The following is a 12,094-nucleotide window of genomic DNA, read 5'->3' as shown; positions in this document are numbered from 1 at the left end:
ACAAAAAATATACAAGAGGAATAGCAACTAGTGTAATAGCTAAAGACGGCTAGCTATCAAGCGGGGCTCTGCCCCAGGGTGCCAAATCGGCGATTTGAAATAGAAGTTACCTTAGCTCAAATTTTCGAAAACATCCTTAATGTTTGACAAGCGTTATTCAACTTTTAGGAGGTTGAATTACGACCAATATTAGAAAGACATGTACCACAATATGTCAGACTTTCATCCCCAAGGCAAAGACAATATAGAACTCTGTACCCTAGATTTGAATTCAGTTAGTATTCCGTTTGACAGGTTTTTTAACAAAACGATAACCCACTTACAGCACGTGACCTCCGAAAATTTGGCCTCCGTCGGTTGCTGTAGGGCGCTTTCTAGTTGGTTACTATGGTAAATATGGAGCTAATAGCGATTTCCAATGGCAGCTCCCGGAGATATTCGAGCTCTCCACTGGCGCTCGAAGTTGATCCGAAGTTGGGGGATCAACAGATCTCGAGCACTTTTTCTAGAATTTTCCTCTGGGCGATCTTTAGATTCACGATTTAAGATGGCGGAACATAACAGATAGATAAATATTCGGCTTGCTTAATAATATAAATTTTTAGAATAATCTTCCGATAGTTCGGAAGGATAAATTGATTTAATGCTTGAGATACAAAATTAACAAGACCGAAAATAAGTAAATTTACAAAAGAAGTGGTGGTCAACCCAGGTTGCTAGAGACGCTAATATGGCTCCTATCGTTTTGGAAAAAATATGTACAGATAAGGATGGCGTAATTTTAAGAGGAAACAATAGTAAAATGATTTTATGTCAAGTTGTTTTTAATGGTGGAGTAGTTGACCACCAAGGGGTGCTCACGCTTGATTTGAAATGGTAATTTTTTTTTGCCTTTATGTTTCAAGGGTCTGTCACCGACGTCACGATTTTAAGAAGTTGTTTTATGTCCTCGGACTATATTTGCTCTGACTTTTGCCGTACCCAAGCAATGTATTTTTGATAAATTTTTTAGCATTCTTTATTACGCCTGAGGCGCTAATCTAATGTGTTTGTGACGTCGTCGTCAGACCCTGTCACTTTCATCTCGTCTCTTATTTGAAGGCTTTAAAATGGGTACGCGAGCACACCTATATTAGCGTCTCTAGCAATCTTGCACTTGTACAGGTGAAATGTTTCCATTATTACAACAAGTACTATATAAACAGTAACTTGCAGGTCCTGGCTCTCGGAAATATTACTTATAGACAATATCCTTGATGATATTTTATTGAAACGCCTTTGCGGTGAAGAAATAAGCAAATTGCAGACATTAACTGTGACCAGGAATCCATAACTCTACTGGAATGCTTATCGCGGCAGATTTTCGTCTCGATGTGGCTGACGGTTTATTTGACGTCACTATGTTAACTTAACGAACAAAAACCTGAGAGGGGAGCGTGCGCAGGGAGGATTGTTTCTCTCGTAGGCGGGGCCAAAGCCGTCAAAGTGATCTTGCCATACGCGATACGCCAGGATAAGCATTCTTAGCTCGGGAAATTCCCGTATGGTTTTACTGGGACTTTTCGATTTTGAGATTTCCAACGTTTTGAGTTATTTAATTGTTTATAATAGAAATATTAAGTTTATTATTTTTTTAATATAATAATTGGAGTGATTTGAAAGAAGTGCCTTAAAAAATTAAGCCTGGGTGTAATCTGCCTAAATAGCCTGCAATAAAGTTTTAAATAAGTTCTTATTCCCATCTAAACCAAGTGTATTATATATAATCATAATCATTTAGAGCTGTGTTCACTCATGGAGGGGTTCACTTTAAAGGCCGACTACATAGCTATTAGGTTTACTCTGTCTTTCACTGGAAGCTAGCTCGCTGCAAGACACATGTGCTATGCAAGCAGCAAGCCTCCAGTGTAAGACAGTGTAAGTAGTCTGCTTTAAGTACTTTTTCATTATTTCTTAACTGTTATAATAAATAATATTAAATTGATTACACCAAAAGTGACATAATTACCAAAAGTGTGTCAATCAGACCTATTTCATAATGAATGTTACGAGCGAAATACAAGTTGGGAGGGGTGAAGGGAAAGTATGCCTTGGGGAGGGAAGGAAGTTAAAACCAACAAATAACGCCTCGTAGTGATAAACGGAGGAACTAAGTAGCACTGGTCAAAGTTAGTGAATTTTTTTATTTTTCGTCGTTCTGTGGAGATGCTATCGCCATCTACCTACGATATAATACCATAGACTAAAAAAGATCCAGAAAAGCGACAATAAACCGTCTTTCATGTGGTCGATCTCGAGTCGAGCATTCATTAAACCTTTAGCATACGAAAGTACAGGGATGGTCACACTTTTGGTAATTATGTCACTTTTGATTACACAACGTGTAGACTTTATAACACACAAACGTGATTATAGTATTATTTACTATTGATAATATTTATTTAGATCTGCTTAATTATAACTCAGTTTAAATACAATATTGATTCCATCATTTTATATTATAACCCGTATAACCAAAACGTGTTTAGCTGTTATGCATTTAAACTTCTTTAAGGCATTTTTCATGTTATTTTTTCAGTCACAAGGAAAAAAATTCCAATCAATTTTAAATTATTATTCGTTTTATTTATTACTTTTAATTATTTAGGTAATTTTTGGTTTTTTAGCTAATTGATTTTATGTATTTAATTTAATAAAATGCTTTAAATACGTTGAATTTCTCAGTGGGAAATGGTTTATTTTGCGCTTCAGTTAAGCTCATAGATCAATTCTTGTTTTTTTACCGCCAAATATTTATTTTTTACTCTTTCACATTAACGCTGGTTTCAAAACACGAACAAGAATCAAAAATACTAATTACCTTGTACCTGCTAATTTAATTTATTTGGACCCATTAGAAAACGCATATTGATTCAAGACCATCCCACCCTGTCACGTCGACTAGCACGAAGCATCCGCAAACGTGGCGCCATCCCTAGATTATTCGCTGAACTATTAAATAGCAAGAAATTGTCGTCTGCTAAATGGTTGTTCGACAATAAGTTTAGAAATGTGGGATGTGTAATTACAATATTTCGTCTATAACGACGATGATATTTAAAGTACATTAAATCTCTAATATATTTTTACCGAACTTTCGGTGAATTAGCTTATTGACTGCTACATAAATTTTTATTTTGATAAAGCAATTATATTCCAGCAAAAATGCTAAGACGTTCACCAGTTGCGCTTTAGCGGCAAGAAAATGCAAAACTATATCTATTAAATGTTTTTGCTCGCGTTTTTGTGCCAGACAGGGAAATCCTTGTGCGTTAAATAATCCGCGAGCACACATCCTTTATTAAATCTCTGCGGATCCATTGGCACCTTGCTGCGAAAACGGCTCGAGAAGCTGTAGGGGCTTAAACTACGCCAAATGTAATAGCGTTTTCCATTTGACTGCTCTCGAGCACTCTAGATCGCTCTGATCAACATTTTATGTTCCATTAGTGGGCTCGGATCTGCTCCGATCAAGTTTCGCGTGTTCCATTTCACGCTCTCGGGTGTACTGAGATCGCCCAAACCCGATCTGCCGATTTCGACAGATCAACGGATCGAGATCGAGATCGGAGCAAATTTTCGCGTTCTTTTTAGATTTTTTGGCAAAATGGCATACCAAGACGCGAAAATTCAAATTACAAGCAGACGAAAAACAACAAATCGCGGGAATATGTTCATGGAATGTTCCATTTGCTTTTTTACTCTAGTCGATTGGGGCGAGATCTATGACGTCAGAGACAGATTCAGAGCGAATCTCGAGCAATCAAATGGAAAACGCTATAAGACGTAGCGCGTTTAATCAAATTCATTGTAGACTGCAGTGATACGCGTCACTGAAAATTAGAAACTCTTCCGAGGAGAGGTATATTTTGGCTTGCCAACTTGTTCAATATACTAGTTTGTCTTGGAATACATGCGTTAAGTTGAAAAGAACCACCTATGGACTGCAACCCTAAACAAATTTAAATAAATAAAAAAACTGGCGGGTTTTTCGGACAAATAGGCCTTCGAGTCAAAAACGAAATTAAATAACCAGAATTTCCAAAGATAGACCGGCTCATCAGTACCGTGCGTGAAATCTGGCTTGGGACTCATTAAACCGAAAAGATAAGCTTAGATAGTGATGGAGAATAAAATATACGAAAAGTTCAAGCCCCGGCCATTTCTCCAGCATCGTGCCAATGGTTCCTTAGACATTCCAAGTGTATTACAATAATATAATACATTTTAGTATCTTTTGTAAAAATTTAATTCAATAATTTAATAAATTCTTGACTTACCATTCAAATAAGTTCAAAATGTTACCCAAAATCTTTTTTAACCACAAAGTTACTTAAACCCGGTTTTGTTTTAGACTTGGTTTTAGTTTTACTTTGTTATTCTAGAAAATTACAAAACAGAAAACAGTACACGCCAATAATCTAGCTAAGAAGTTTTAATACAGTATGGACGTGCAAGGTAACTCTATATATTATAATCCTTGCGGCTGTCGCCTAAAGAGGTGTCAAAAATAAGACGTGCGACTCAATCAAGCAATGAATCCATTTTCTAAATTGGTCGACTTTTTGAAGTCATAAAATCCGTTTTGCGCAAGTGTCATTTACAAATCCGCAGCTTATTTGAAGCCACCCTGTCATTAATACTGAGTCATATACAAATAATAACACTACAAAACTGTCCAAACATCGAGCATGCTTCAGAAACAACCTGAGAACAAAACGCGGAGAAAATCACTAACCCAATCGAACCCAATTCTGTAACTTTAGAACCGAGGCCTAACTAATTTTAGTACACATTATGGTCTATGTACTGTAAATATGAAATATTATTTTAAAATTTAAAATAAAAAAAGCATAATTTTTTACATTTAAGCGGTTCATAAAATGTCTGATATATACGTTACTAAACTTAAAAAATCTATTATAACTTGTACAGTGGCGAAATAATAGAATCATCATTAAGAATGGATTTGACCAGAAGCCTATAATAACAAGTTGGCAAGCCCAAATATACCTCTCCTCGGAAGAATTGTCCCTAGTGGTATTAATTTATCGAGACGACCCTTAAAGATATGTCCGCAATTCAGAGTTATTTACTAAAACCGTAATCCCGGTTCAATCCCGCTCGGTATAAAATTTTAATTTTAATTAAAATAATTGAGACGAAACAACCGAGTTTAATTTATTCAGAATAATATAAATTAAGTATAGTTACAACAGCGAGTTAGACGTACTAAAACAATGCACAATTGAATTTAACCCTATTTACAGAACAAGTTTATCAGTTAAATATAATACGAAGCAAATTTTAATGAAAGAAATATCTACAGAGGGTATTTGTATTTTTCTCGCTTACGAAATACTTGCCGCATCTTTAACGCTCATTTTATTTCAACACTCGCCCTTGATGAAGATACCGTAGAATAGCTATATTCGACATCTGGTAGTGGACGACTTCCTGTTGACGTTGTGACACATACCGCATGAAAAAGACCAATACCGTCCAATTTCCAATATCATATAATGACTCGCACACCCAGGAAATCAATGACTGCATTAGGAATCGGAGATGTCCAAATATCCACACCAATAAAAAATGTATTAACAATTCCTGATGACGATCAAATTTTACATTAAAATACTTAAATATTTAATTAAATATAAGATTAATATAATTTATAAATAATTAATTAAATATAAGATTAATATAATTTATAAATATTTAATTAAATATAAGATTAATATAATTTTTAAATACTTAATTAAATATAAGATTAATATAATTTATAGAAAATAAAATAAAATATAAGATTAATATAATTTATAAATATTTAATTAAATATAAGATTAATATAATTTATAAATATTTAATTAAATAAAAGATTAATATAATTTATAACTATTTAATTACATATAAGATTAATATAATTTATAAATATTTAATTACATATAAGATTAATATAATTTATAAATATTTAATTAAATATAAGATTAATATAATTTATAAATATTTAATTAAATATAAGATTAATATAATTTATAAATATTTAATTAAATATAAGATTAATATAATTTATAAATATTTAATTAAATATAAGATTAATATAATTTATAAATATTTAATTAAATATAAGATTAATATAATTTATAAATATTTAATTAAATATAAAAAAATAAATTACAAAAAACTAAGATTTGACCTTTAAATTTTCATACGTAAATAATTTAGACTTTAAAAACTATTAATATACTCTTCCGCTTAAGCTGAGCTTATAATTTTCTTTGAAACGTAACCGAATCCCGCCCGATGCGATCGCAAATTGATACTATGACGAATACCGTAAACAATTTGTGGAAACATAGACCGTATATATCCCTACTGTATATATATATATATATACTGGAAACCCTGCCATTTGGACGTTGAGACGTTTATCGTAACCCTCAGCACTCGGTCCGTCCCAAAAGTCAATAAGAAGAAGTTGGAGAGAAAACACCCATACATACTAAACGCATACACAACAAACTCATCACCCACAAACGCCATAACACAAACTCAACATTCCCACACTACACATAAAAATTACAAAAACAAACTTTCCAATGAAACTGAGTTGAAACCGTCGCGACGGTGAGCGTTAACGAAAAAAACAACCGCACCCAACCCAAACGCAAAATCATCCGTTAACGCTCACCGTCACACGGTGGTTTTGCCTCCCTTTAAACTGCAAGCACGGTTTTTGACTTCGCCCCGGTAACGCGTTTTGGACTTTGCCCCAGTAACGCGTTCGCAGCACACAGACACACAGACACACAGACAGACACGGTGATTGTAAAACCCCTCCTAGAGGACATAGTCCCCTCGGAGAGGTAAAAACCTTAACCCTTGCCCGCCTTTCGCGTTTAAAGTTTTAAACCAAGGATGATCTGTACCTACGTTTCAGTTTTGCCAACCGACGTTTTGGAGAGCAAACTACTTTTTCGCTACAAAGACTAAATATAGCGCTCACTAGATTAACTAGTCCTAAGCCACGTTAATTTCTTCTTTGCTCCATGTCGAAAACAAGACGTTTCAAAAGTTTTACGTTGGCGGTATAGGGATTTAGAGGCTTCTCTTATTATAGGCTTCTGATACGACACATGCGCAAAACGTATGCTAGTATTGTTTATTTGGATTCATTGCTTGATTTAGCGCGCTTTTTTAGAAACCGGCTCAATCAAGCAATGAATCCTAAACATGCGTAAAACGGATTTTATGACGTCAAAAAGTCGGAAAATCTAGCCATCAGAAAATGGATTCATTGCTTGATTGAGTCGCACGTGAAATAAGGACTAGTTTGGAATTTTCATTGCGTTCTCCTTTGATGGCCTTGAAACTCAACAAATTAGAAAAAGACCCGCGGTTATTCGACCAGTTTGCAAACTATTCGAAAATACCAAATACTTTTACCCTCCATTTTCAAATATTCGACTATTTCATCGAGAAAAACGAATATTCGCGACCTTTTCCAACCGCTATTCGATTTGGTATTCGATCGAATTATTTGCACACCACTAAAGTGTATACACATATAGTTCCCTGGTTCAACAAATACCCGAATACTCTGTAGAAAAAACGTGAAATGCGTTGATTATAAAAATCCATGATTCTCCGTTTGAAAATTTACCGTGCTGCCTGGTGTCAAAATTAAAACTCCGCCAGTGTATACTATCTACAACGGTACGTCACGCGCAAATGGAGAGGCTATTTCAGTTGGGACATTTTTATAGCCCAGCGACAATTCTCGAGCGGATGTCGTAAAAACAAACTGGCACTCCAGCCTCGAGGTCTCTATTACGAACAGATATTTTTGGGGGGTTGCAATTTACCTAACCTACAACGAGCTCCTAAATACGCAACAACGAAAACTTCACCCTTAGAGTACGCCTTTGGTACAAATGCCCATTAAGTCGGTGTCGCAAAACGTTCCGCGTGATTTTCTTGAGACATTGCCAGCAGCCAATAATCTCGGAAGTAAATATTCCGAAGTGCTCCGAACAGCGACAGAAGGTTTTCCGCACTTTATCAAGCGGGGGATCGAGTTGACAGATTTAACTGTTATGTGTATTGGATGGTGATATAAAAAAAACGGGCAATCAAGATTGCGAGGCGGCCGAAGATTGAAGATGGGAGGAATAAATATATGGCTTCGTCGCGGAATCGATCCTGGAGTCGTTAAAAGCAGCCCCAGACAGTTGATATGGCACCGCATTAAGAACTAAGAAATATGTAGAGCGAAAATCTAGAAGAAAACGTTGCGGATTTATAGAACTTGGGAATTCAGAGACGTGCTTGAAATATATATTAGAACATTTTCGGTTTGTAACGATCTTTTTTGAATCCCCCTGCGTTGTTTAATTTTTTTGGAAACACTAGCGACATACGCCGGTGAACAAGGTAACAAGATTCTCGGTTTTTTCGTCTGCTCGCTACGTACTGCCATTCTCAAAATGAACAGCACTAGCGACTGTAAAATAATAGTCAAGGGTCGTAGCAAGGGCGGGGCGGACGGTGCGGCCGCCCCGGGCGCCACCGTCATGTTGGGGTATAGGGGCGCCAAAATATTAATTGCAAAAAAATAAGCTTATATTAGGGGCGCCAAATTTTCACTCGCCCCGGGCGCAACGTTTTCTAGTTACGCCACTGAGTCAAACAGACGAATTCGAAGCATTTAGTTTGATTTCGTAGACGAACAAATGAAAATTAAATTTTAGATTCAATCGCTGGAAATTCTTTGAAGTATTTTGTTGTAAATTCAAGAATGTGCTTATTAATACTTATGGGCTGCGTTCAACAACTAAATTCGTAAAATAATCCGATACTTCTGATTGCGTTACCGTTCGGTCCGATTGCTTATCGTATCAATCAAAATTGCGGCCAGCAGAAATCTTCTACGTGCGCGTTCATCAACCATACGTTTATTAAACGTACCAGAAAACTATGCTCGTGTAACAGTTTAATTTGATACGCTTCCGATATTTATCATGACGTCACAACCGGAAGGAGCAAAAATCGTTCAACATCTGTTACGGTTTTTCCGATGCCTAATCGGGAATGATTCAGAGGGTTGTTGAACGCAGACACTATATAAACAGGACTTGCCGGTCCTGGCTCTCGGAAATATTACTTCTAGGCGATTTCTTTGTTTTATTTAAGCGCATATTCCAAATATGACAGAGATTCAATCTACTGTAAACTCTTGTTATAGACTAACTTATAGCTGACGGAAATTTTCAATTAAACTACCACCATCTTTAGATTCGTTGCTGTCCATTTAATAGACGACAGTTTCTAGAATAAAGCGATTTTTGCTAATTAATAGTTTAGCAATGAATCTAGGGATGGCGCCACTTTGCGGGCATAGAGGCAAAAAATTTCCGCTAGGCCTAAAATATATTTTTTGTGTTCGGCACCTCTGCCAGTGCTTCCACATGCGGGGAATTTTTCCCTTTTCCAGGATTTTTCAACTTTCCAAAACGCTAAATGGGAATAATGCAATTTAAGAGGGAAAACGGGAAAAGTTACTTCAAATGGCCTTCCGTTTGGGGGAAATGAGGGAAAAGTGTTCTTTAAACGGGAAGAAAGGTAATTTTTAAGCTTTTCTGATATAATTGCCGGCTAGTGCACAGTCTTGTAAATAGCACTGGTCTGCAGGACAACATCCTGTTTATTAATTGCTCATACCAGTATTAATTGAAAACCCAAGGGTCACACGTCCTTTGGACCTGTTAATTAACTGTGAAATTTCGTAAAAATTAAGTAGAAGTCCGCGGGAGCTTTTTGTTTTTGGAAACGGGCAGCCAGGCAGCTCCAGCCACAGTCACGGAGTAAGCGAGCAAAGACTATATAACACCAAAGATAATTTAAACTCGTACCCTAGATTCGAAATCACTCTCTCGCGCGTTGCCGATAGCGTTTACCCACTTACCGCTGGAACTCAGAAAAATTTGCTCCATGGTTTGCGCCTTACTGCAACCAATGGAGCCCGATTTTTCTGAGGTCACGTGCCGGAAAAGGGTAAACGCTTCGTAACAAAACCGTCTCAGTTTTCGAATCTAGGGTACGAGTTTAAATTATCTTTGATAACACTACGCTAAACCAGTGTGGCCAAGTTAGGAGATTTCCTCCTATTTCTAGGAGAAAGTTAGTAACGTTGGAGGAATAACAGGAGATAAACTCTCGTAGGAGGTTTCGATGGTGGGAAGCAAAAATTCAATAGGAGGTCGCAAAATTTTAACGTCGGAGACAGTCAGACTCTTTGACAATTAATCATTTGCGTTTCAATTGAACGAATTCCAAGTTATATCTAAATTTCCGGTTAAACGATTATTTTGTCAAGCTTTTATTTCCGAAATATAACGGTCAGTTTACTTAGATGGCGCCACGTGCTCCATGAGGAAACATGATTTAGTTATTTGTTTCCAGTGATAGGCAAAAATTGGTCTCTACGCATGCTCAAATACCAACCAATCCGGATCTCTCTATCAGTTTAGGAGGAAATCGGAGAATTTTTCTCTCGAGTTTACGATTATTTTCGTTATAAAATGACCGAGGCCTAAGACTGAAATGAAAATTAATATTTTTATCTCAATTATATTTACGTATCTATCAGATAACTTAAAATGTAATAATTCCTGTGATACTTGAATGAAAATTGCGAGGGGTAAGACACTCTGCGAACTCGGTGTACACTGCCGTACCTTTGACAGTGCTAAATGGAACTCTCGAACTCTTGAAAATATGTACCTTTAACAGTGCTAAATGCACGAACTCGGTGTACAGATTATCTGAGACTGTCTTACCGCTCGGAAAATAGTACCTGAGGTTTTTCTGTAGTCTATTGCGTACCGTTCCATTGTCCATACAAAAACAAAACCCTGGACAGAAATCCATACCTCTTCTTGGAATGCTTATCCTGCCGTATCACGTATGGCAAGATCACTCTGACGGCTTTGGCCCCGCCTAAGAGAGAAAAATACCCTTTGCGCGCGCTCCCCTCTTACGTAGTTGTTGGTAAAATTAACATAGTGACGTCAAAAAAAACCGTCAGCCACTTCGAGACGAAAATCTGCAGCGATAAGCATTCCAATTAGAGGTATGGATTCCTGCCCTGGGCTATTAATCTATCCATAATTTAAAAAAGCAACTAAATACAGGACCTGCAAATAAATAAATTGCGCGAGGGGTCACAGATCCATAGGACCAGTTTTAAAATCCGTAGAGCTAGGGGTCACAGGTCATTAGGACCAGTTATAAAATTAACCTTACTTACAAGACTGCTAGTGCACCGCGCTTAAAACCATCGTTTGTGCGTGGCACGAAGAACAAGTTGGCAAGTCAAATTATACCTCTCCTCGGAAGAGTTTATAATTTTTAGAGAAGCGTATCCGTGGTTCTGCGGTAGAACGCTCACCTGTCGTGCAAGAGGGCTCGGGTTCGAATCCCAGAAGATTAAAAAATTATACTACACCCAATGACAAAAAGAGGGTGCTTTTGGAAAAACCCTTTCCCTGATTCTAAGAAACTGGGTACGCAGTGATTACGCTTTACCCCGAAAATGCGAACACGTTCGCAGGCCTGACAGACAGACCCACAGACACGGTGGTTGTATCAGGTTAAGCTAAATTAATTTTCAAAAAAGCAAAAACCCTTATCTCACAAATAAATTAAACTAAATATTTATGTAAATTAGTATTAAAAGCTCCAAAATAAAGCGATGAATAAAAAATGCAAATTTCCAAGGAAAACAGTTGAATTTTTCGTTTAATGAAATTATCATATCATAAAAATCAAATGTGGAAGCCCTGGCCACTGCGTTTTCAACAATATTAATATTGAAGTGTATTTGTTCGTGTCCCGTAAAAGAGCGTTGTACATTGCTCGATGAATACTTCAAAAAGCAATTCGGATACGGGCTGAAATTCCCAAAAGTAAAATAACGCAACCGCGGTAGACGCTCTAAACAGGTAGAAGCGGAAAAATACCCAACGGGAATAAATTGTATTCTTCGAGTTTC

The 12,094-nt window shown here is 36.6% G+C and overlaps 1 protein-coding gene across 1 annotated transcript in view; it reads right to left on the bottom strand.

Moving 5' to 3' along the window:
* Positions 1 to 6,996, bottom strand: part of LOC149943832 (telomerase protein component 1-like) — an 82,689-nt gene extending 75,693 nt beyond the window's left edge. Inside the window, exons 1-3 of the mRNA XM_090175936.1 lie at positions 6,976 to 6,996; positions 324 to 527; positions 111 to 259 (exon numbers count right to left, since the gene is read on the bottom strand). The gene's annotated coding sequence lies outside the window, so the exon portion shown is untranslated. The remainder of the gene's footprint in view (positions 1 to 110; positions 260 to 323; positions 528 to 6,975) is intronic.
* Positions 6,997 to 12,094: the final 5,098 nt, after the last annotated feature.

This window comes from Leiobunum rupestre, chromosome 5, assembly GCF_980474605.1.
Source record: "Leiobunum rupestre chromosome 5, qqLeiRupe1.1.hap1, whole genome shotgun sequence".
NCBI classification, from domain to species: domain Eukaryota; kingdom Metazoa; phylum Arthropoda; class Arachnida; order Opiliones; family Sclerosomatidae; genus Leiobunum; species Leiobunum rupestre.
Note: the sequence above shows the minus strand (reverse complement) of the source record. Positions and strands in the feature narration are given on the sequence as shown.